This window comes from Zootermopsis nevadensis, unplaced genomic scaffold, assembly GCF_977971745.1.
Source record: "Zootermopsis nevadensis isolate Lab colony 2312 unplaced genomic scaffold, Znev_1.0 Znev_ptg000018l, whole genome shotgun sequence".
In the NCBI taxonomy this organism is placed as follows: Eukaryota; Metazoa; Arthropoda; class Insecta; order Blattodea; family Termopsidae; genus Zootermopsis; species Zootermopsis nevadensis.
The window spans coordinates 3,747,146-3,772,765 of record NW_028259150.1 but is presented as its reverse complement, the minus strand read 5'-3'; the positions used below and the strand labels follow the sequence as shown (position 1 = coordinate 3,772,765).

Below are 25,620 nucleotides of genomic sequence, written 5' to 3'. Positions count from 1 at the left end.
TCTGTGTTTGATGCTTAGGACCGTGATTTAGTAGAGCAACTTACTCTTATGCAAGTAAAATTAGAGTTTTCCAAGATGGTGAGTCCAAAAATCACTGTCATCTGAGTTGTAGTGCCATGCAGTCTGATAGAAGTTTACAGATGTTTCAAAGGTCCTTGCTGCGACCGCCCTGATGACGGAGGAAGCAATGACTGCCATATTACACGGCGCAACAACCCAGAAGACAGGCATCTTTTATTCTTATGCAGTTTGTATTAGATATGTCGTTACTTATATGGCGGATTATATAGTGAAAACACATCAATTTTGGCCAATATCATATCCACACGTTTATTCAAAAAGAACTTCCCTCTATGAAAATGTATTTTCTGAGAAGCGAGAGAGCCCTATAGGCTGGCAAGGCCTATATACAGAACACAGTGTAACAGATTAATTAATATGCGAAGGCTTCCAGATAGCACTCGTTAAAATCCGAAAAAAGTCTCTCACAATCAGACACCTGAAGACGGGTGCAGAACTAACTGCTGAAACGTCACGATACAGACGTTATCAGAGTGTATCAAATGTAGGTTCCTCTCCCAAACAACTGCCTAGTCTTTCATGAATCAATCGTTGCCATACGTAAGCGTTCAGAATATTAACGAATCACTCATTCAAACTGACTTGTGTGATACAGCACGGAATTTCCGCTATGCGCCATCACTGTGTCGGTTGCCGCATCTCTTACTTCTAGCGGCACAGCAGCAAAATATCCTCATTGGAGTAATATACTCTAACATACTGTGTTTTCAACTGTTATTCTCTGTCAGTGAACCATGTTAGATAACTAATTATAGTTAATTTATAGAAAAAAAACACTTCTGATCAGGTAAATAACACCACAGTGTCTTTCTCTTGCTATTGGTGGCAAATGGACTGTTGAAGCTCTCCCAAGTACAGAAAAATCTGCAAGTCTAATTAGCTCAACATCTGTGCAGGACCCGTGACAAATGATCGCCAGATGACCACTGACAATCAAAATATGTAGCCAAGTATTTGTTACTACTGCTTGCATGTCGCCGCTGGCCATCCTTTGTCATGGCTTCTTCATTTAGACATGAAGCTAATTCCACTCACAGGTTCCTTGTTGTTAGCACAATTAAAGACGGCCATTCCGCCATCCACCCATATTAGAGCCATTGCTCTCAGAAGTACGTGTTTATATAATGAATGAGGTCCGATAAATTAATAACCGCGAACCACTGGTTGATGACAGACAGAAAGCAAAAGCGAAGCTGTTGGCCTTGGAGCAGATGATCATTTCGCCAGAGTTATTAGCCAAAAATGTCAGTACTATTAGTATCTGGTCCTGGCTGTTCACATAAACAACGCGTGTCGATTTGCCAATTCTTCTCTCCAGTCTTCAGTCTTGTTTCTCATTCCACAGCGCTGAAAAATTAGCCGAAGACACTGACACAAACAGAAAACATTGCATCCTGATTTATGGTTATTTAACAAAACGACGTGTTTCGATCTGCAACCTTCAGTTTTACTGTTGATTCGGTTTTTCCAGAAACTACACAAACGTTACTTTTAAGGTAAGATACGGCCCATTAACAGCTCTTAGATCGCATTTTAAATCAGACAAACTGGTGGACAGATGCACTTTTAATAAACATGTATCCACACACATACATTCATGTACATCACACGAATACATTACATACGTATTGAAAACGAGGTATATAGTTGATGTCATAAAATATTACCAGTTAAACTGGAAAGAAAACGCAAACAGAACTTATACCATTCCTGAGGAAATAGAGACATAGAAGGACGTAAGAATAGATGAATATATCAATTGAACTTCTGAACCTCGTAAAGGGATTCAGAATACCTAATCCTCTTACAGAAGGAAGAACAATAATAAATAACCTGCACGTTTCATTCGCCAGTGACGAAATTTGTCCGACGGTAGCGAAATATTTTATGTTAAACGGCCAATTTGCTCGACAACCTTTGGTCAATTAAATGTCTCTCCTTTTTGAAATAAATGTTCTAACTCTATCACACAAACGAATATACGTACGGAGCGTGTGAATTCTACCATATCAACAATTATGACGTAATGAAAGTTGTGTGCAAAGTTAAAATGTTCTTTTGGTATTTGTACACTCACATTTGTTTAGAAGTTTATGCCAAATATTTCGATTTTACTACTCAAGTAAAACATCGTTCGTCAAGAATTGTTTATAAGTTATGAAAACTAATTGACGCACAAACATCTCTTTTTTCGGTCAAGCGACGATTGCACCTTAATCATGGTTAGTGATTTAGTATTATTAAGAAAATACCGTAAGCAAGGATTATATTACTTATATTATATTATATTATATTATATTATTATATTATATATTACTTATAATAAAAAGGTTTAAAGAGAGGTTCCGATTCAAGGAAGCTGGAAACCGTTTTCAGGCTGAGTATTAGCTGCAAGACAACAGATACACTATAAATTCACGTTCAATTTACTTATTTAATACGGTATTTAATTGCTAAGAAACATTATTTTGCATGACGCAGCACATTTCTGGAATATTTGAGTGTTCACTTCATGCAGTATCATTAGGCTATACACTTAATCACACGATGACAGGTATTTCCAAGTATAGATTTTAAATTCCAGTGTCGGTCTAATAAATTTAATTTATGTAGTCGAAAACTGAGATAAGTGTAGATTATTTAAAAACGTCGCTCAGGACTTTGAACTGAAAACACCATACGGACTTTATGACCGCTATTTGTCTGTAGTCACTTTTAAATACGACCGAACATTTTAATTAATGAATATTTATCATTAAATCAATGAGCCGGGATAGCTCAGTCAGTATAGTGACTAGCTACGGGATGGACGACCGGGGTTCGATCCCTGACGGAGGCAGAGGATTTTTCCTCTAGCCTCTGCGTCTAGACCGGCTCTGGGGCCCACCCAGCCTCCTCTACAATGGGTACCGGGGTCTTTCCCGGTGGTAAAGCTGGGCGGGGCGTGATGCTGACCACTCACCCCAATCTAGCGCCGAGGTCAAGGAATGGCGTATAGTGGGACAAACTTTACTTTTATTTTTATCATTAAATCAGGTGGTTAATGAAACATATTTTCGCGAAAAATCATTACTATATTAGAAAAAAGAAACTGATCTTACAAAATCTAAAGCTACTGAATGCTGAAACTTACTGACATCTGACTCAACCACTACAAATCTAATTATAGTAAAAAGCAAACTAATTAATAAATCTAACATTTGTGAGATCTGGATCAAATCACTTAATTAATTTTTCCTTTGGAAACAGTAGACAAATACATGTCATACATTTCAAGGAAAACAGCAAGAAAACAATGATTTTATGTGGTTTACCATTAGGATCCGCAGCTTAATTAATTTTAAAGTTACTTAAAAACGCTAACGCTCAAAGAGAATAAACTATGATCATAAATAGTGCATAGTTAAAGATTTGGAAACATGTAGTCATAGCCTGTTTGAAGTTGAGCCTATTATGTCCAGACATGTATTATGAGATGCTGAGAAAAACCAAGACAACTCTTAAGTAGCATGGCCGATAACCTTACTGAGAATCAAACTACGTGCTTCCGAATATAAATTTATAACTTGACCAGTACTTCACATTGCTGCGTAAAATGGAGACCGTTAAACATGAAGACAAAACTTTAGGCATAAACAACATTTTTAAAACTGAAACTACAAGTTTGAGTCGTGTTTCTTGACTGACGAACCGAACATCGGGGCCAAGTGTTTTGTACTCCTACTTCGCACTTCTGGAGGTTCTGGGATCAAATTTCGGTACGGGACCGGTTCTCATGTTTGATGATTCTCGTTATTTCTCAGTCCCTTCGGGCAGATACTGGGATAGGTCGGCTAGGACCACTTCCTTCCACATCGTTTCAGATTTCTTATTTATTAGCTATACTGTCTTTTGACGCTGCACAGTCTGAGCTACAGACAGCGTCGTTAAACTGCAGCGTATATAAATAGTGATCGACGGAAGAAAGTGCTTGACGATCTGGCTACAGCAATGCGTTGAAATTGTAGCACCTTAATTAGCTATTGAAACACGCGTATGGGATAAAACTTCAATAAAGCGTATTTCATCTTGCCATGTGATCTTTTTAAACAATAATAACTATCGAAATTGTATAAATTACAGAGGGTTGTGTAACAGTTAAAATCACCTACATGAATATAAAAACTGATGGGCGAAATTAAAATTTTCTATAAGTTTTATGTCGGCTCAAAGAAGAAGCATGAAAGTGTAGTACTTTTGTTATTTATGAATGAACATCACTCGGCGCTACACCCGTAAGACAGCAATCCGCTGCTATCTAGATTTTAAGAAAATTGAATAATGTAAAAACTTTTATAGTTTCGGTATAAAGCAATCAAACTAAAATGAAAGGAAAGTCTTGCGGCCTAGAAGGAAGGGAATCTTTTCGAAACGAACCTTGAGCTGTGCAAAATTACCTATTTTAATTTCTCACAGTCATGTTCAATCAGACCACGACATTTTACTACAATTCTATACAGAGAAGTCAAGCGTAAAATGCCCATTGAGAAAGTTTCCTTCAGGCACTGAGAGACACGCCCCCTTCCCCCACCTGCGACAAAATGGAAATAAATTTGATGTAAAAACTATTCTACAAAGATCCTTGATATCTTCCGTTGTTCTCGCATTCCCTCCACAGTTCAACATCAGGTCCAATCTAACTGACAATAAACATCCTCAGACGCTGAAAGAGTACTGATAATTAAGTTCTGAAGTAATCGATTTACAGCCTTATAGTTGAAAAAGACGTCAATTTTTCAGAATTCAAAAATATTCTAAAACAAATTGAACAAGCTATATTTCTACTTCCATAGATCAAATATCTAAATTATCGATCAGGTTATATATTAGTTATATTTCTTCAAGCTACTGGTACATTGTAGGTGGTTACCGACGTTTCGGATTAACGTTATCGCCTCCGTCTCTGAATTCTTTATCACTTACGTCTCTTTTGTTACTTTCTCTCAATAGATGTTTAAAATTAGGAACACTATGGTTGAAAGTGGTAAAGGACTACTGGGAGGACTTGCAATCCATCAATTGTTTTATGCTCAGGTTATTTAACGATGCTGTTTTTGCTCCATAGGTTTAAAATATCCCATGGCGTTGAACAAGATGTATATGTGAATATTATAAACGGTAAATAGGTAACTATTTATAAAGAAACAGTCTCGGTTTATTTAAAAGTACAATCGTGGTGAAACACGAAGATCTTGCTAACCTACAAGCTCGGTGTCAAAGCCGCGACCTCGCAAGAGTGTAATCACTCAACCACGAAGCTCAGTTTAGAAGTGATTTCTTCTGTCTCGTTTCCCTGTTTGGCAGTTAGGCTACCCGCAGCCAAGACTCATCATCGACACGCGCTGGAAAAGCCCCCTGGAGCTACCGTCTCTCTCTCTCTCTCTCTCTCGGTTCAAGATGGACACTGTTTGGTGTGTGAAACCCAACGTGATATTGCCAGATCGCAAGTATGTGACTGCGCTGCAGAACAGGGAAAGTCGTTATTTAAGAAGACCGAACACCCTGTGGCTGCATTACGTCATTATAGCCAAAAAAAGACCGGGATGGGCCTAGATAAATAGAGGAAAAAACTACCATTATAATGCCATGGAAAAAAGAACACTGAAGAAGAAATCTACATGAAGGAAGGTATGAAGTCAAAAGAGAAAGAAAACGAATAAATTACAGAGAAACAGACAGAAAGACAGAACGAATCATATCCATGCGTGCAAAAAGAGCGTAAGATGACGACTCTTATTTGTTTTAAAACGACTTCGGCTAAGATGAGTTTTATTTGACTGGAATAACATAATATGAAGAGACAGCCTGTTTGATTAGCTTGCCACAGAAGAAGTCCGATTAGCTATGGGGTAGAACAAAAGAAAGCCAAACAATCTATCATATCTTTCTTAATTTGAATGACTAAGATACAACGTGAACAAAATCAATCAGTGGATCGTCGAGGTATTGCCACACACTGACCCTCCGTCTGGGAAGACATTTCACCGACCTCTTTTGCATTTAAACTACCGCTGAATTAACTTTACATTTCTTTCCACGGATTAAGCCTTCCGGCCTACACCGACTCAGAATGAATTGTTTTATTCCATTATTCCCCACCTAGAATCTTCAAAGATGCCAATAACAATACCACAAGCACCTTATATGTCGTTTTCCCGGAACATTCGATAGGTATCCTATTTCCTTATCTTATGACACCCGAAGGCTCATCACCGAATCAACAAAAGGCTGAGACGGTCCAATTTAGTTTACGACCCTGAATCTCATGCCCCTAAGAACAATTTTACTGGATCATTAATCATAACACAAGCAGTTTTGGAGGAACGGATTGCCTCCATGTTAAGGGCAAATGTTAGGTTAAAAGCGTGATCTGACTTCTAAACGCCATTCAATGAATACGTATAGGAGAATGGAGTAAAAGCTCCACGCATTCGTAATCTCATCATTAGCCGGAGAAATGACCACGGTGTCTATTACGCATGAGGCCGGATGGTCCACTGTACAGATCTGGAGATGTTGGCTCTGGTCGGGAAGTCCACAGCAGATCGATTGCTGTGTATTTTAAGTACACGTAAAAGCTTAATAAAGCAGAGGTGCAGCCGAATCAGCGTGTCTGGTCGTGAGTCAACACGCGAGTTCCTACGAAAAGGCCAATTCTTCACGTGTAGTAAGAACATGCTTAATGCAGCTTTTGTGTGGAAAACTTATCTTTTTATACGTCCATCTACTAACACTTAAGTTATGAAAATTCCTAGAATGGATGAGCTACTGCCTTGTTCAGAAAATGAATTTAAAAGACAACAAAATGTAAAAGGGAAATGTTAAAATATGGAAACTAAAAAAAGGTCGATGTCATTGAGTTTGAATAGGCGAAACAGGGCGAGGCTTTATTCCGGTTTGTTATTTCTGCTTCTGGTTCCGTCCTTCTTTTTTTCAAATATTTGAAGTTCTTCTGTGGACACTGCACACAACTGCCGTGAGGCCAAAAGTGACATGAAGCAGTAGTACTTTTACAGTTTATTCTTCATTTACTGCTCCCGCGTGGTCTGCATGCCGGCCTGCTCGGACAATATGACGCTTCCCAATAGTTATGAGCTCCTGATGAATTTGCCACGTCCCGAAAACGAAGACTAGCTCATCTGTAATTTCAGAATATTAATCAATAAAATAATATATAAATAAACGTCGCTGTACAAAATAAAACGGAATTATCAAAATCGTGATGGGTGTTATTAAAGTTACCCTAACTATTTGCTTTGGGAGATAATTACAATCCTGAGACATACTGAGTATTCTGTTTGAAGTTCTGCGTAATCAGTTCAGAAAAACTTTAAAATAGGCCACTATCACTTCCTTTCCTACCCCAAAATCACCACAAAAATTGATTTATATATCGAGAGACCGATATATTTCTCAGTTTCGGTCTTTCGAATGACTCGGATACACAAAACGGCACAGATTCTACGTATTTACACTACGTAGAGACAGCAATTAACAAAATCCGGTTAAATAATACAAACAAAGGCAGAATTTCATGGACCGTTTCAATCAATATATTCCGATTGAACCCTCTGAAAACCAAGCTCATCTAAACAATGCTCAATAATTCAGTTCATACGTCAAATAAAATATAACACCTCATTGTGAGATCTGAGATTCTTACGGCGGTGATGATGATGATGATATTTTTCTTCCTGCCTCAATCTCTGTCTCATTCCGTCGTGATTAACTCATTCCTTCAGAATCTCCTTCCTGCCATCCCATATAATAACACTGATTCCTATCATTGTCACTTCTGCCCTGAAGATGGAGACAGTACGCTTCTCCGAAACGTTGGCATCTACCGGCCATCCACATCATATCATCGTCATAATCGCAACGCCTCTCCTTCACAAACATTAGTTGGTTAATGCTGTTTAGAAAAATAACCGCTGTTTATTTGAAACCCATAAATATATTCTGCGAGTAAAATGCAGCGTTACTGAAATTTATCCTAGGTGGTACAAATAGTTACCACTGCTTCAACGGCTCAAAAAGTCAATTTTATCAGGGAATATTAAATAATTCATATTTTTTTCTCAAACCAGGTTTGAATAAAAATGGAGATAGGACTAATAGCTTGACTAGATAAGGGTCATACGACCTAGGTTGGTTTTCCGGCAGAAACAAGCTTTCATTTTCGGCACCACGCGGATCTGGGTCCCACTCAGCCTAATTAATGTGTACAGAGATCTCGGAATAAATTCCTATCAGATGTTTGAATGTAAAATACTGTCTCCACGCCTTAGGGGTGCTGATCCGACACAAGAGCACCGATTCAGAGGGAAACCATTGGAATATTCTTGAAGTATTCACAGTTGAATCCAAATTTCAAGGTCATGGCAACTTGGAGTTTACTTTTTACGCCACGGATTACAAATAATGAGGTGATATGTTTGCTGTGTATGTGAGATCATGCACGGAAAAGATGGCTAATATACAACAATGCATCATTACATTATTTACCTTATTAACTTTGTAATAAGCTCAAAACTGGCTTGAATTACTAACACAACCAAGCACCGAGACCGCATTCTTAACGTTCGAGCATCATTTATCTAACAGTCCTTGGTTCGTTACTCGAGTAGGTCGATGTGCCTATTTCATTATTAATTTCTGAAGTTTGTGTCTATACATTATTTTCAAATGGTTAAATACTTTTGCACTCTTCGTCTAAAAGTTAGTTACGTCTGCTGCAATCTACTACAATACTAGAAAAACTTTGCTTTCGATACAATCACCAGGTTCTCCTTTTCATACTTTTAAACTGAAAATTAACAGTAATACTTATTTTATCAAAAACTGGTACTAGCTTAATAATATCACTAACGTTAGTCTTCGTATGTGGGTTTCAGAATTTGTGATTCTCAACGTTTATCAAACGGTCGTACACTGAGCCTCACATTCGTAAGTTTAGCGCCTCGTGCCACGTCAGAAGACGTCCGTCCGTACGTCTGTGCATAATCACTATAATCCTAATAGTCGTTATACCCGTTATGACTTGATTTATATATTTTCTGTGACTGATTGAAATTTATTGTACATTTCAACGGATTAACAAGGTTTTAGGAACGAGTTCTCAGTGTCAAGAGTAACAGAGAAAATATTAAAATGAAGAATGCACTTTCTGAAGAAGGGCAGTAGATTACTAATAACAATATAAAATATCCTGATAGCAGCACAGAAGGTGGGACAAAACGGGGATGATCGATATCACAGCGCTATTTTCACGCTTTGTGAACTACTGTCAAATGCGTGGAAATCCATTCTAATTCAAAATTCCGTGGCAAGCTTGAACTCCCATCAATGTGTTGGGACACACAGGCTGAGAAACAGTATCTTGCCAGTCACACCCTAAGCATATGTGATAGAAGCGGTAGAAGCCACCACTAATGTTAAGATGGGAATCTTCATGTTCTCACATATATTTAGACTATAATATTTGTGCGAGCATGTTTAAATTACATGATGAAAAGGTTCACACATCTAAGAAATGTAAGGGAGACGTGTTAGAAATTAAAAGTATTCAAATATTGGATGTTTAAGTGCTTGTTTGGTCTTCCAGAAACATCCGATACATCTATATAATCAGCCAGAAGTGAAGGTTTATGTCAAGAGATAACAATCCTAGTGCATTTACGATTCAACTTTACTGGAAAGTTATTCGTATGACTGAATCTAAAGATACAATTTCACACCAGAGTCAACACAGATATTAATTACAGAAGACGTTTATTAACTAAATGTGTCTACTCCTTACTAACGGAGGTGTAGAATATTTTTAACTGGTGTAGGGACACCAGTTAAAACATTGCTTAAATGAAGTTTTGGTGTGGAGTGGTTACATTTATTTATATTCTAAATACCCATAAGAGCACATTTGAGAACTGGGATACAAAGAGACTAAACAGAACAAGGAAGAGTGTTACAAATGGGACACATGTGTCTCATGTCAAATATAAAGTGAGTTACTGAATACTGTAATGACACGCGCTCAGCATTCAGGTCGAGGGATGCACCACGAAAGCAAAGGAGACGGGCTACACAATTTCAAATAGTAAAATACAGTAAATAGGTCCAGACGTGGACTCTGAGATGAAAAATAACTCAGAATATGATTGCAGTCTGAAAAGTGGAAAGAAATGATAAACGAAGGAGTTTTACGGACGCATATTGTTGGGGCTGGAAAAGAGCTGACATGACTTGTAAACCCTTACAAATCAAAAGAGTTATTTCTTTTCATACGAAGCATAACGAATTCCACAAGTGGCATAAGCCACTCACGCACAGAATATGTGATTTGGTTGTCAAGAGTGTCACTCAGATCACCATAGTAACAGACAACAAGACTGACAAATGCACGGCGAGACTGTGCATATTTGTCTCCTTCAAGACAAACGTGATGTGCTGCGATTTGAAAAATCGCCCGTACTCACAGCACAATATACAAACACCAGAACAATGGAGCCGATACACGAATGCTTCTGTTTCACTCAGATTGATAGCTGCTGCACAGTGGTATAAAGTATTGGTAGAGGCTGTGTTATTTTTCTCTGTCTCTTTGTGTTCATCTTCTGCTGGTACGAGAGTTTTATGTTATTAAATGCCATTTTGACCCCTATAAGATGAATTATTTAATTAAAGGAACATATGTTGGTGACGGGCACTTTTGATTTTTTATCTTGTACTTTGTCTATTGTGTATACAATTTTCGGTAGGTGGACTTTTTCCTTCTTCAGAACACTTGCACAAGCTTATTTGAAAAAAGTGACGGTTCACCCCCTCCACATTTTGATCCTCAATTTACGCCGTTGCACTGACACCTTCTCAACGCACGGTAAACCCTTTTATTTGGTCCTAAACCCACGTGGTTGAATAGTAACATCACGCGGATTTCGCCAAGCCGTTTTGATCGTTCAGAATTACAGACGTCTATTAACAATCAAGCTGACTAAATAACAAAGCACCCGCCAATTACTTTACGGGAAAGGGAATATTTATTTGCACAGTCAGCACGGCCAGAGGCCGGCAGTGGAAGTAACATACCAGAGACACACGGGCCTTGTTCGCCAGAAATATTATATGAGGACAGTCTGCGTTCATAGTCGAATCAAATGGATTTCTCCCTACAGGACTAAGAAGGCAGCTTTGTCTATTATTGATTACGTCGTAAGAAAGGGGGTACAGTACACAGTGGTCCTCCCATCCTCAAAATTCTACTCGCCGGCGTGGAATTCAATCTAGTACACCAGAATGTACCGATATTATCCACGCTTTCAAGTTTGAAACAGACTACGTTCAACATCATTCTATGGTTTACGCTCACAAGACAAGGCTCACCTAGAAAATGCATTCTTTATTGGTGACATTCAGACACTGATTTGTTAGTTTTATCCTTCAGAGTCCGAACAGCTGAGGAAGTCTGAGTGAGTACTTCGTCTTCGTGCTTAGAAGGAGTCACATCCATTGCAGCTGCTTATAATATTTTCACTTGATTCTTGTGCAAAAATTATGATGTTCGCTGAACATGTAGATTACATGGGGAGACAAGAAATACGCACAGGATTCTGGTACAAAAACGTCTTAAATGTGAGAAGAATGTTCACGAGGGTAACATTAAGAACTGGCTCAACACTTTATACAACAGGAGGCTCTGGTTTTTTCAGTATTGATTCTTTAGTTTCGACTAACTGAAAGTAACTCTGCTGAGAATGATGCTTGGACATAGCTGTCCTTTTCTGAGCCCATCTTACGATGATTACTGTGGTATGAGTCAGCCTTGAGAAAACTGAAATCAAAAGTGTATAACTCCATGGTGCAAAGCCTTTCTTAAAATGTTAACAGTAACACTTATTTTGGATATAAAGCAACAAATACATACGAAATGTTGGCGGTGAAATCTCTTAGAAAAAACTGAAAACTAGATGTGGAGATAACAACAAGATGGATCTTGTGGACTACGGCATGTCGTCAGGATTACAGGCAAACAGAACTATGTCACGATAGAGTCCAATGGCGGAATTTTGTGCTGGCAGTGTTTGTCCGTCGTGTCCTACTGACAGACAATACAAGTATTACCTATTCCAAAGATTATATCTTGAGATGTAAGTTGTCTTCAGTTCTCTGTTTTTTAGATTTCTGAACAGGATATAAACTGTATCTGAAGTTGAAATTTTAGCAGACGTTTAAGGCAGATTTCTGTTCGTTAGAGGGTAACGACATTTTTAGACACCATATAACAAATATATCGTAACTTTACCCCAACAATAGGTTGGGCAAGTTGAAAAATAAACACGAAAACCTAAACAACGCAGAATATACATATATTGGGTTTACTTTTTGTGTAATATACTTCTTTCTGTTTATTTTTCTAAACAGGATTTGAGATTTGAACTCATGTTGATACAGAACCAGTGGTGACCAAACTGTGCACTTCACAGTTCGTTACGTTTCACAGTCCGGCTTAATTTATTTCAGCAGAACCTACGGAACGTAAATTGACTTGGGTCAGAGGTAAAAACGCGACTCCTTTTCCTGATCTGATTATACTTATTGCTCGAATCAAAACTAATTGTCATTCTTCCAATGCGTACCAGCTATTCGAGTCAATAAAACACCTAAAACATTCTGACTTGAACGTCGTGACGTAGTGGCTGGCGCTCCTGGTGGTATTCGGAACGATTTTGAATTTCGGTCCGAAAGGTCGCTATCCTGACATACAATTTCGTCTTTTCAGAGTGCTTACTAGAAAACTCTTGGAGAGTATCTTAAAATAAACCACGACCGTTCCTTTCCAATTCCCTGCCAATTCACGTTCACCACCAGCTTGACTAAACTTACTTAGCTTGTATAGTTGTTAAAGAACAGATAAATAAAATTATGATGTCAGTCTTTGAAATAATGTAGTCTGTGTCACCAAGTTTTATTACTGTGTTATGGTGAATACGGTGTAGGGATCTGAAGTGAACTGAGAATTGTAACTCACACATAAACACCATTTAAAAATGATGAACCTCCAATGAAACGCAAGTTTCTGGTAGTAATAAGTAATATAGCTTAACACCGTGTTCACAAAAACTCTCTTCTATAGCGTCAGTTTATTATAGAGCACATATTTAAACCCTATCCTTCAAACATCCTTCTTAATATTATTCTACCATGTACGCCTAGGTCTTCAGAACCAAATTTTACACTCATTATTATTTCTATTTTCCTATGCTTGTTCTATGCCCCTCATCTCATCCTTATTGATTTAATTGTCCCAAAATACTAGATGAAGCGTGCAGATTATGAAGCTCCTTATTATGTAAATTTCTCCAGTCTGCTTTAGTTCATCTTAAGCTAAGGAGGCGTTAATTACACCACAGCTGCACGTTTGCTCACATCAGTAGACAGTACAATTGTAGAGTACAGTTGGTAATGTTGCTTCCATTATTCGATTCTGACAATCTTCGTGTCATGCAAATGATCGTATGTTCTTGTCAATAAAATTGCTGCATGTCAGTTATATACGCATTCCTGTAACGTTAAACTTTGAGTGTTGAACACAGCAGACGCGTCTCTTACTAAATTTAGGGTACAACAGAACTCTTATCCACAAATAATGCTCCACGGTCTATAGTAAATATATTCCTATGCGAAAATTGTTCCTGACAACGGCATAATATATTATAAAGCTTGAAATTAGAAGGCAACCATATTCTTATTTAACGCAGTGAGAACCTCAAACCCCACTACAGCTTAATATTGTTCCCCTGCAGATGATTACAACACTAATAGTAATAGAAATAATATTATTAACAACAACAATCCTGAGACAGGAATATGTACATGTCTAACTGACAGAACTGGCTCTTTTGATGGCAAAATTCATTACATTAGCAGTCTCAGTTACCACATTGCACTGTAGTTCCAAGTTATCTGACATTACAACATTCAGAAATAACTATTCCCGATACCGATACAACCTTATCGTATGCAGGATTGTTTATTTCGCTGCAAAGTTTGTGCTAATTGCTTAAAGAAATGCTATCAGGATAAGAAGATTGGAGGAAGATTAAAGAAATAAGGCATGTAACAAAGATGGAAGAGACGAGAAAAGCACACATTTTGGTCAGGAAACCTGATGGGAAGACAGGCGTAGACGGAGGGAAAATATTAAAATAACTTTTAAAAAAATAAGATAAGAAAACGTAGAGCAGATTAATGAAGTTCAGAATAAGGTCCACAGACGGAGATATTGTAATTGCTGACAGGTAAAGAAGATTTTTTACTGTGTGAAGGGCTTTTAGCTTCTTAAGATCTCCAACTAGAATATAATATAAAATAAATACAGTTGTTTCCCCTTAATCCCTAAATAGCAACACCTTAAATCACAAATAGGCTAAGCACACAGCAGATGACGAAAATTAGCTTTAACGATGTCACTAAACGTCTCGCTGCTGCTTAAACGGGAGGTCCTGGGTTAAATTTTCGACCTGGAGTCACGCTATCCTGACTGATTTTTATTCATTTCCTCAGCTTCTTCAGAAAATGTTGTGGAAGTATTTTAAAATAGACCACGATCGTTTCTCTTCAATTCATTGTTCATTCTCATTTGACGTTTCATAGCCCACGCAAATGGTAAATAAAGGTAACAACCAACTACCGGACTGACACAGCTGTATGTTCACGGACATGCCACAAATGGCCCACACTGACAACTTTGGCCAAGAGGGACGTAGTGAACCATGGCACCCCCCTCCCGCTAAGTTCCCTTGTCCCTTCTGCACGTCATCAAAACGAACAAGCGCGCATCATTTGGAAGAAAATGGTAGCTCATATTTTATGTTGCATACGAGAAGTGACTTGGAGCAACAGCAAGCAGACTGGAAGGCTGGAGCAGAGAGAGACAGGAGGCTCGCTGGATGGATGGATGGATGGATATTAATAATAATAGCAGCAATGAGAGTGGTATTTCAGTTTGATGGGTCGATTCTTCCTGCTGATTGAGGGAGAGAAAATGAAGCGACGGACTAAAAAATTGTCTGCTACAGTATTTGGAAACTACAGATGAACTATGAGAACACAAGACCTGTAATTTTTATTCGTGTTTAAGAGTTAATTTCTGTAGGTTTTCTAGCAATTACTGGGCATAATAAGCTCACATATATTTACGTGTTGTGTCTCCGAAACTACTCGAAGCATTTAAACAAAATTATACGTTCAAAGCACAGGAGATCTACATTTTATTTTTTTCGTACTGAACAAATTTATAACGCCTACTTCGCATGAAGCTTACAACGATTTGTGTCAAATTTACAATTAAGTGAATAATCATACAAGAAACTAGAATATTACATATAACATACATATAATTAGGACCTGCAACATGTACGGTATTTGATATTCCGAAAGTCATGTAATAAAAATTTTAGAAAACAAAATGAATACTTTCCAACAATCTTTTCACAATTTTTATCTGCAATTAATAAACACGAAGGTAAATGAGATACTGACCAGGGCATACATATCCGCTCCCTTTTCCAGCAGCCACATCAACATTATGTGAGTACACCAGTGGCATTGATAAGGAAGACAAGAAAACAGAAAAGGAATTACAAGGAAAAGACTACGAAGTGGCAGTAAAGTTGCTAGTATACGCGATAGAAGTCTACCCATAACGAAACAATGGAGGTAATTACAACTGAAAGACAGTGCCTATTGGGTCCTAAAAGGGACACCGTACGTACAGAACTGAAATGTGAACGAAGTTACGAAACAAATATGTTTGTATTCATCCACGTACCACCTCGCTCAATAAAACGTGACCTAAAATGTCATATTAAATTCGAATCCCATATCAAATTACAGGCGAAAAGGACAATGGAACTTCCAAGTAACATAAAGTAACAAGCGACCTTCTTAAAATATTTAATTTCCTATGTAAATCGTTAGATGCTACAGTATACCACCTATTAAACATTCACTCTGCGATGGGCTGCTCATATAGCTCATGGAGAGTTGATAAATCATTACAAAGAACTGATTGAGAAGCCTAAGCGAAGCTGAGGGACTCTTTCTCAGTATACAGTAGGGTCTACAAGGAAAGACGACCTTACGTCATTCTTGTCTCACTGTGTCTACAAAACCACAGGAATGATGGTCATGTTTATGTCAACAATAACAGTTAACAGAAGAAATACTTGTTCAAATAATCCGAATTCTTGGAAAGATTAGAAACCAGGTCTTCATTATGGAAGAGAATTATGTATAAAATCATATGCCGACATAAGTACTGCAGGCCCACTTATCTGTCATCTTAAACCTCTTGCCGTAGTTAATTACAAATTTTCTTCAACTTTACTATAGGCATTAGCGTTTGTCGGCGCGGATAATGTTGAATAACTAACTATCCATCCTGAGAAGCAATGTTGTCAGAAGTATCAGGTTTCTTTGTTACAAAAACGTAACGATTTCTCCACCACTGAAAGGTGTTTTGTGACCTTGGAGCGGCTTATCACAAATCTACTAGGCTTATTTTTGACCTTTTACGAATTCCAGGATCACTCCTTGTTCGTGGGTGTTGTAAGAGTACGAACTAAGGTCAGGGACTTTTGTGTAACTTCAACGTAGAAGTACTCTCGATCAAATATGCATCAACTGAACCTTCAGACATTTTTGGAAATATATTCACAGATATCACATCAAGTGTACATGAATTTGTAATTACACAATGCGTTTATTTGCTGAACGTATCGCCTCTAGCTTCTGAGGCGACATGATTCTCCGCAACATTCGTAAGCACCTACAAGGCTAGACGGCGTCAAAATCACGCACAGTTTGTTCTAAAAAGTAAAGGTTTAGTTGTATTCTTGCAGGTGGATTAAAATTATTAATTTTCATATTTATGATTGTAAACAACATGAACTGTTTAAAAAGGTTCTAGAAATGTAGGCTTTTGGCGAACGAAGCAATATTTCGTGACATTTCTTTCATCTTTAACAATTATCTTAATCTCTTTAATCTCTTAGCAAAGAACTCGTATTAAGAAAGACGACTTAGTTTCTGGTTTTGTTCCAACAGGACCTGAAGGACGCACCGAAATATTTTGTTAATGTATGAAAACATGTTGATACTCAACGACATCACTGCCACGTGTGTGGCTGGATATTCTCTGAAGTACCTGTCACATCAGAACAGTTTTAATGGATCTGAGAATTATGCATATATTGTTGTCTTCTGATCGTAGTGCAACGTGATAAAATACTCTTATATTTGCAGTCTCAACTGGTAATATGCATAGTACGTATTTCATCTCTTGTGTGTGTGTATGTATGTATATACATATAACATTTTACGAAAGGTTATAAAGTCAGACAGCAATTGCCATGATGAACTACAAGGGCCTCACATGTCGGAGTCGGTTCCATATTTCACTGAATAAATCCATTTCTCGGAATTCTATCTTAATATTACTTCCCACCTCCTCGATTTTCAAGACGTCTTCTTACCAAAATTATTCTTATGTTGCCTCCATCCGGACTACACGCACAGCCCATACATAGTAACCTCACAGGGTTCAACATCTCACTACGAATATTCAATGTCTGAACCTTTTAAAGGTTGAAACCTTAATAGGTTCAAATATTCTTATTTGCACTTTGGTTTCAGAACCAAGAACTTACATTTTCCCCTGAAAGTAAAAGACTCAATTTCACAACCATACAGAATACAATACGAAACTGTTAGATGAATTCTTCTGCTTCGTTCTTCCTCAGACTCCCGTGTATCCAGACGGCCAGCTATCATACTATTGAACGTAGGAGTGACCGACGATTTTCTAGGAAATTATCGCTAACAGAAGTATCTACTTTACATGCGTGACTCTAAACACACACATCAAGAATAATGGGGTATTTGATCGTATAAGTATTTAAAGTGTAAGGCTATCTTACATTTCGACGACTCTTACGATTCAAAGTGGCTAATTTGTGAGTAGTAATGACATATACATGCAGTGTCTCCTATATGATGACGAAATTGTTATTGATAGCTGCTGTTTCCGTTTGTAGTTTCCGTTCCGTTCAGTGTGAAGTAGTACTTCCCGACCTATTCCACTCCAAGGCACAGTTCCAAGTTTGCTTTTCTTCATAGCACACTTGAAAATATGTTAATGAAATACAACATTAACACTGATGATGGCTGGTTAAAGTCCAATGGCTTCTGTGGTGAGATACCTCTTGTGGGAGGCAAGAATTCTGGATAATATCTACAATTCTGTCCTCTACAACGGAAGAACTAGGAAGTTTATAGATTTGTAGATTTGAAACTGTGAAGAATTCTTTCGAACTTATTCTAACGCCAATTATCAAATTCATAATTAAGGCATAACAGCATAAACGACAAGCTACATAAACTATAGACACAAAAAGAATGCAGAGATGCACAAACAGCCTGTCCATAGGCCTACATGCAGTGTACAAACGTGCTTGAGAGGTGCAGAATTGCGAGTGAAATAAAGGCAAAGTGTTCGACGTATAACAGTTGTGTTGTGCCAAAACTGACTTGCAAATGTGGAACCTTTCCAGACAGAAGTACGGCCTATTTCAAAGCCTTCACAATCTAAGGATCTGCTAACGACACTTCCTGCTACCGATAAAACAAAGGTGTCCGTGCGAACTTCTGACATGGCAGTGACACCGCCATAATGCAGAAACCAGTAATTTTGTTTGGTGATAGATATCAAAAGAATTGCTACATTCATCAAGACCGCACTTTTGTTATATTTAAAGTAACGACTTGGTTTATGTGCAGTAACTGTTTGCGTTCGGTTTCATATTGCTGTCTACAGAATCACTGAAGTTCGGCATGTAGAATTTGGTGTGAATAGACGTAGATCACAAATATATATGTTTAAATCGCCGGCGTCAGGATAAAGGGAAATAAAAACTTTCAGAAATTTCTCACAAATCATGCTTAGTAACCTTTCGAAAAATTTACATAAATGTGATTAAACATTTTAGATGAACAAATAAGGTTAAAGTAAAGGTTTTGCTAATTACAGACAATCTGAAGCACTTACTGCAAAGAATTAATAGTACATATGTTGTAACTTTTAAACTTATATCCTTTTACCCTGGAATAAGCAAAATGTAGAAAAATTTCTTTTGCATAGTGAAAATGAGAAACATAACAATGGTGCAAATATTTGAGGTTATATCTGGCAACTGTCAGGCAGTTAGAGTAGACTGTTATTATTATTATTATTATTATTATTTAGTGTTCTGAAATCGTGTTATAAAATGATAATTTATAAATGGCAATAAACAGAAAAAATTAGACACTTTAAGCTCCAAACTCATTTGTTCTTGTTCAAATCTTAAATGTATCCATTGCAAAGTAAATTGGCCTTTTAATTTATAGCCTATGTGCTTCCAGGTATGTGCAATGTTGATCTTCAGCGTACTGATTTTTGGTCAACTGCGACGAGACATGTTGTATTTGATGTGTAAACTTAGCTTTAAAATAATATTAGATGAAGTCCTACCTGTCCTATTGACACATGAGTAGAATCAAGTTCACAGTTCACGAAACTGATGTAGGTACCTGCAATACCGGCATTAAAGATATAACCGAGATTCAAGGGCATAGCAAATTGACAAATCCGCGTAAAAATTGACTTGTGCCGCTCCTTGGATTAAAAGACGTTCAGTAGGGACAGGCTGAGTGTTCGTTTGCTTATAGACAAACTAAACCTCATTATGATTGTTCTTGGGAGCACCATTAGTCTCTGTCACGTGACTCCTGTCGCGCCTGGCGGACAAACCATTAATCACACAAGCACACCTTCGAAAGTCTTAGTTTCTGTTAGGGTCGCCAGGGTTTAGCGTTGGCCCTTGAGAAAAAAGGTAGGTCTACGCACCAACTAGAGTCACAGCTTGCACTAATAGGCTGCCTGAAATGAGAGGGAACGTGGAGTACACTTGTTTCAAAAAGTTGTTCTTTGCTATTTTGCATATATCACTGGCCTTCAAATTCATTTCTTGCAGACACAAATCAACAATTCCTTTGTTCCAAAACATACACACCAGATACAACACAAATAATTTCCTCGAAATGTCGGAGTGCAGTGGTTCCACTTACACTTCGTATTTTAGAGGTCATCGGTTCGATTCGACCCGGAGAGTAAGCTGCCATTGCTGAGAATTCCAGCATTAACGGAATTCTGGGCCTTACACAAATGTCAAATGTCAAATTCTGACGAAAGAGCCAGAATTGTTACACTGTGAGATTTATCCCTAATTTATCAGCTCGGTACAATTTAATTACACTGTTATTAAACGAAATTATATTTTAGAATATTTTTAGAACATTTCCCGGATGCAAATATTGCTGCAGAGGAAATGTGTCTAGTATAATACAGCTGGGCTCGTTTATAAACGTATTCATTCAGAACATCATTATCGTTATATTCTGACACATGGCTACAAAACTTTAAAATTCCTTCCAGGCAAATGTTAAAACAGTAGAACTAAAGTTAATAACATGCATTCTCTACGACCCCGTCAGGTTTGGCAGCAGCCACAAAAGTCTTCTGATTATCTTTATCTTAAAACCTTCCCGCATTTAGACTTGTAATTAAACCGAAATCTACTTTCATCGTTCTGCTTTTAATTGCATCTACAATATGCAGTCATGCCGCCATAGCAGATCGGTTCACGGACCCGAAGTGCTTCATTTACATTTCGACTTGAGGCTCTTTCTATTTCAACTCGGACTCCCGTTGAAATTTATAAGGACAATTTCGATTTTTGATAACCTGCAATATCAATATTAAGGATAGTGTAAGTAACAGTTAAAATGGATACAGGGCGAAATTAATTGCTAACGCAACTCCCCAGAAAAATTTATGATACCGTTCTTTCGCAGTTGCTAGAACGAGGCTATTATAGGGTGACTCACACGAAGTAGCAAAACAACTCTTGTTGTGTGTGTGTGTAAACGTGCAGCCAGAAATCTATAAAACATCGGTTGTAGTAACATGTAGAACACTTTCTCCTGGGGCTTAAAGTATAAAATATTTGTGTGGAGATAAATATGGGCTGGATATAAATTGCTGCACAATACATAAATTTTAAATTCAAAATGCTTTGCTAATACAATATTATGAATCAGCAAACCTACAGTAGTTACGAAGTATAAGTCAGATTCTGACCACATAAACCGGTCAATAAACTTAGTATCATTTGTAATACATGTAAAAGTATGTACATTTACAATAGCAATCAGACAGTACAAATAATTCCAAATTATACTATCAGATGATCACACACACATTTTATATATACTGGTAAGATTATTGTATACAGTCTAACTATACAAGCCCAATTATAAGGAAAGACAAGTGGATTTATAACAAACCCACTTTTGCGAAACAAGATATACGGTAGATTAATAACAAAATGAGGCAAACTGTAAACTCTTCTACGTTACAAAAACGTGTGTCTGCATCAACAGGACCGTCAACTACATATCTCCTAGGTCCCCCTACACTACGTTCTTTTGAACCGGTTTCTAGATACGGTAAATCGGCACAGGTAACACGTGTGTACCAAATCTGGTCGTTTTACGGTTACAACACATCAGGACATCCCGTTATCTTTAGTCTATCGATTGTACTTCACAAGTAAAGCGATGCTTACGGTGTCATACCTACGCGTATCTGTTCCTTAAACAATGTAAAACCAACTCCCATGGGAATGTGAAATTGGGTGTGGTGTTAGGTCAGTTATGAACAGAACCATAACGTATAATGTGTAAGCCTATTACGCATATGGAACTAATAGGACTTGATGTTATCACGGCGGTGAGTATGAAGATAGCTGTCTTCTGATTTGTAGCACCGTGTAGTCTACTAGAAATTTACCGACTATGGAGGAAGCAAGGACCTCTGAAATGTTGATAAAATTATACCAGACTGCGCGGCGTGACAACCGAGAAGACAGTTATCTTTGCCCACAGAAAGACTGAAGTACGAAGCAAACAACCAGAGAAGAGCTTGAAATCAAACGTCGCGATGTAGCACTTCGCAGTTCTGCTTCGTATTCCTCAGTGCCCAGGTTCGAATATCTGTCCGACTGAGGTTTATAATAGTTTCATTAGATCATCAGAAATAATATTTAAATCGAAGTTTTGATTCCACCACAAATGGTTCTTTCTACACGAATCAAAATTATCTTGGTATATCAAAAATTCTGTTAAGAACTCTTCCTTCAGAGGCTAACAATCGCTCAGCTGGTGATGAAAATTCCGGACTTTTATGGAACCCGAAGTCTTCACAAAACCCACCATTTAACCTTATCCTGAGTCAGACAAAACTTTCCTCATCCTCTATTCTTTTTCTTTACAATCCAGTTTAATATTATCCTTACATTTATATCTAAGTCTTCAAGGTGTCCTCTTTCTTCCTTTCAGGCTTCAGAGATCAATTGGATATGTAAAAGTGTGCGCACCTTGTCCTAGAAGCACGACCCGAATATGGTTTATTAATGTCGAAAAAATTCCGACATAACACAAAAAATTAAAATTTAAAATAGATTGTTACGTAGATGGTCATTATGAATAACATTGTAAAAATTACAAAGCTCTTTTTATTACACATTTTCCAGCCCAGTGTAGCAGTTAAGAAAGTGTAGTTGAATAAACAACTCTTTTACGTCTCCTTAACTTGGACAATATTTAGGGACACTGGATTCAAGATAGAGGGTTTCATAAGGACCCTTCACATTCCCGGTTATTTTTTTTAAAAAAAGGCGTCTTAATGCTCACAAGAACGCCACTACTGATGCTTTGTTCGAACTCTCTCCATTTCTCAATACGTCACACGTGTTTTAATGCTGAACCAAACGAATGTTTAAGTACAACAGACATCAGACTGTATGATTTCCAATAAGCATACAAGAACACAGCAATCAGTCCGAAAATGCTGTTTTCCACTTGCATCCAATTTTTCCAATCTCGATGTCTGATTTTATGGATCTCGATTCCGAATTTGTGTACACTGGGAAAAAATCTCTGGCTTCCGCATCAGCAGAGAGGAGGATTGTAATGGTATTCGAAACAAGTTTCCTTGCTTCCGCGTATCACTGCAATGTCTCCCCACCGTGACATTTTATACTTTATGTTGGTCTAATCTATTTCATGTTCAGTGAAACGGCAAGTAATTCAGTAAGGCTCTGACGTGTTACCAATAACAGCGGCTCCAATTCCTCCTTAATTTTGCTGCTGGTGATGTTACACGTCCGTACGTACACTCACGGTGGGCGAGGAAATGTATAGCTTACATATATTTGTGGGCTGAACAATCCCCACTAATTTCTTCTGATAAAAAGGCTGCAGATATTTAGGACCACATTTATCTTTTAACTAGGAACAGTTGAGTTAACCTTACTGAACCAAAAGTTACCATTCGGTGGATACAAGTACACACACACCATACATGAAACCACGCCAAAGTTATTAATTTACAACTATACAGATAAATGGTTTCAGTTCGTAATACGAATCTTCTATGTCAAAACCGTAACAAGTTGAAATAGCTAGTAACTGCAAACTGAACGAGAAGTCGTTTAGTGTAATTCGTGTAGAACAATACGCTGGTGCCACTTTTATATTCAAGAGTACGAATCTAAGTGGACCCATAATTCCATGCAGTAAAAGCAGCAACAATGATGGATGCAGGTATGTATTGCCACCTGGTGAGACAGTCTTGAAACACATCTGCTGGCTGTTTCATTTTGACTTTATGAAATATCGACCACGTCAATTTATTGAATGTCTAACCTGCCCACTCCTTTTCTCCTTTGCATCTTTCTATGTCTTTTCCTTCGTTTTAATCTTTTTTCTCCCCTTTTCATATCAAAAAGATTAGACGGATACAAAAGAGAGGAGAAACGACATTTAAAAAGCATGCGAGAAATAGTTTCGGAATGACAAGTAAAATGTTTCTTTTTATTTTTCTGATCCAAGACATGATTAGATGCATATTTCAGGTTAGCTATAGATCAAAGCTTTTAAGAAGAGCTTTGTTCTGTTATTTATTTCTTCTTTCGTAAACGTTTACACTCGAGGTAATGGTGTTCTGTAAGGAAATAACTTTGGAATATGACAAATATAAAATCAAATGAGAGATAACATTTCAGACTTAAGATAAAAGTTACGAAGGATGTTTATTAACTTTAACTTTGTATATTCGCCACTGTTTCTGGGTATCACGAAGCAGCATAAATTCACCGTGAAGGACCATCCCTAAGCAGACGATAGATATTTAACAATTTAAAATGAGTTCAACCCGGTTTTATGAAAGTTTCAAGTTCAGAGTGACACAAGTCCAACACTGTCGCTTGTCCCAGTCATTCCAATTCATCTGTTTCTTTAAGACTGGTCACCTGTAACACTGCGAGTAACGTCTCTGTCTCATGACAAAGAGTCTTCCAACTAAAGTATTAGTCGGCACCTTTACTCACTGGACTATAAAAAATCTTTCCTATAAGAAACAACTTTCTTTGCACATGAGCACACGCTGTGTAAACCAGAAATGCACATACCAATTTGGATTGAACACTCGAGGGACTAAGATAATTTCGTGGGGAATAATGTTTAAATCTATCTTAGAAGAACACTGTGATTAGATACGAGCTGGACTGAATTAGCTAAGGATACGGACCAACAGCAGGTAATTAAATGTCGGATTCTGTGAAAGGAATACAATTCTTGGACTGATACAAACTCCCAGTAAGTTATTTTCTTAGACAAGACACACGTATTAAAACAGAAACCTGCCCTTATTTGAAAAAAGAAAATGTTTCAGCATACAGATGAAAAATAAATGTGAATTACCCCCGAAAGGTGAAATAATTCATCGCAGAAGCGGAAAGTAAAAGCGACAATTTCACGAGAAATCCATTTGACTAGTTACTTATGTCGTAACTTTGTTCATATTGCGCTTTCAGGAATTAATGCCATTTTTCACAAATGGGAAACAATTTAGACGAGCAGTCGACAAAATGCGTGCAGCATAACTATAGCCTAACCAATGTAACACTGAAAAAGAAAACATAAAAACAAATAGAAAGGGATAAAAAGTGAAAATATGTAGACTACGGCTCAGATTCGGCGTAGCGTACCTCGAATTTTCTGACTTGTGCCCTGAATCATAAATAGCCTTAAATAAACATTGTGCTTGCATTTCGGTTTTAAATAAAAACACTTGCTTTTAAAAAGATAGTAAGAACCTGACACGAAAAAAATATTTAGCCTTTTTTCAAGTTTATAAAACGTCAGGGCCGTGGCCGATCTCCATCCTAGCCAAACGAAAGACAGTCGATCACATATGTCGGAGGTAGCTTCAATATGTATCGACCACTGTGTAGGCTGTATCTGGTTTACTGCTGGGACGACTTCCCTCGTCGCAACAGGTTT

At 37.6% G+C, this 25,620-nt stretch overlaps 1 long non-coding RNA gene across 2 annotated transcripts in view; it reads right to left on the bottom strand.

The window, feature by feature from the left end:
- The window catches only part of LOC110826498 (uncharacterized), a 424,262-nt gene that overhangs the window by 28,506 nt on the left and 370,136 nt on the right, over positions 1–25,620 (bottom strand). The window contains exon 3 of one of the 2 annotated variants that reach the window (XR_015535745.1): positions 6,608–7,259. The exons of the other annotated variant lie outside the window; for it this stretch is intronic. This is a non-coding gene — a long non-coding RNA (uncharacterized LOC110826498). Of the gene's footprint in view, positions 1–6,607; positions 7,260–25,620 lie in introns of those variants that run through there. 2 annotated transcript variants of the gene reach the window in all.